This window comes from Myotis davidii, unplaced genomic scaffold, assembly GCF_000327345.1.
Source record: "Myotis davidii unplaced genomic scaffold, ASM32734v1 scaffold295, whole genome shotgun sequence".
Taxonomy (NCBI): domain Eukaryota; kingdom Metazoa; phylum Chordata; class Mammalia; order Chiroptera; family Vespertilionidae; genus Myotis; species Myotis davidii.
The window spans coordinates 98,215-99,771 of NW_006286683.1; the positions used below are offsets into that span (position 1 = coordinate 98,215).

The following is a 1,557-nucleotide window of genomic DNA, read 5'->3' on the forward strand; positions in this document are numbered from 1 at the left end:
CAGGGAACTGTTACTAGCAGGTGCGCCAAGGGGCCCAGGCAGATAACGGCGACTCACGTGCGTGTGCTGGCGGTGCTCTCGGAATTGTTCGGGGACCCAGATGCGTCCGGGAAGGGAGATGAGGCGTGAGGGTGGCAAGGGCAGCCTCTCTCTCAGGGAGCCTTGGGTTTCATCTCAGAAGTGACAAATGCGAAGACAGGGTTCCCACGCCCAGTAAATGAGGTGTGACGCGGCCGATCCCATACGGTGTCTCGCACTCCTTCACGGCCAAAGGCGTCCAGGTCCTCGGAGGCCTCATTTTTAACCTTTTCGTGAGAGGGGGCACCAGGGCAGGCGGGAGGGGGCGGCCTCATCACATTTTCCTTCAGCGGAGTCGGTTGGGAGCAGCCTCGCAGACGTGGGTGCATTCGTCCACCCAGCGGTTCTCTGTGCCAACACGTTCACTCTGCTCTTCGCTCGATGAGAAACGCATTCGGGTTTAACTTGGGATTTGCTTTCCTTTTTTTTTTTTTTTTTAAATATATTTTTGGGAACACAAGAAACCACATTTTTTAATGCTGAGACGGTATTCCCACACCCATTAACCTATGCCCTACACGGATCCAAAAGGAAATTTCACACACGCGCAGCTATTCCTTGAAGACCGAGCCGGGACTCGGGGCCAAGCCTCGCCGGCCCCCACGGACAGCCCACCCCCTCCCCCTTCCTATTAAAGGATGGTCTCAGAATAGGGCCGCTGCTGTGACAGCGGCAGCGGCGATTTAAATTGCATTTCTAAATATAACACGTTCGAGGCAGCGGCTGAAAATTCACGTCTGAAACCCTATCACTTTTTCTCTGCTTGTTATACGCAAAGGCGTTCATGGATAGCAAAGATATTCTCCCTACCTCATTTTTAAAAAAATATTTGTTTTTATTGATTTTTAGAGAGAGGGGAAGGGAGAGGGAGAGAGAGAGAGAAACATCAGTGATGAGGGAGAACCATGGATCAGCTGCCTCCTGCAGCCCCCTACTGGGGATCGAGCCCGCAACCTGGGCCTGTGCCCTTGACCGGAATCCAACCCGGGACCCTTCAGTCCACAGGCCGATGCTCTATCCACGAAGCCAAATCAGCTAGGGCGTCGTCTCGCTTTCAAAGACATAGGAGAAGGAAGCCCACAATGCGCAATTCCATTTCCTATTAACAGTGAAGCTCAGAGTAGACCCCGTAGTCTAAGTTAGTCGTCTAAACTAGTTTAACGGTTTAAACTAGTCTTGCACACGAAGAACAATGCAAAGGAGCCTTCACTGTTAGGAAAGCATTGAATGGGATCTAGATTGTATCCAAAGGCGCTAATTAAAATTCCGGGTAAACTTGGGGAATCCGAGAGGTCAGGCATGCTTTTTGATATTCTTATTTGACAGAATCAGCATCCTCCCCCCCACCCCCCTTTTCCTGGTGTTTCCCGTGTATAAATTATTGGGGGGAGGGCGGTTATGGTGTAAGTTGTCTTACATGGTACTAGAGGCCCGGTGCACGGAATTCGTGCATGGGGGTGGGGTTGCTTCCAAGTAGAA

The 1,557-nt window shown here is 51.4% G+C and overlaps 1 protein-coding gene across 1 annotated transcript in view; it reads left to right on the forward strand.

The window, feature by feature from the left end:
• The window catches only part of PCNX2 (pecanex homolog 2 (Drosophila)), a 119,286-nt gene that overhangs the window by 40,204 nt on the left and 77,525 nt on the right, over positions 1-1,557 (forward strand). The window lies entirely within an intron of this gene.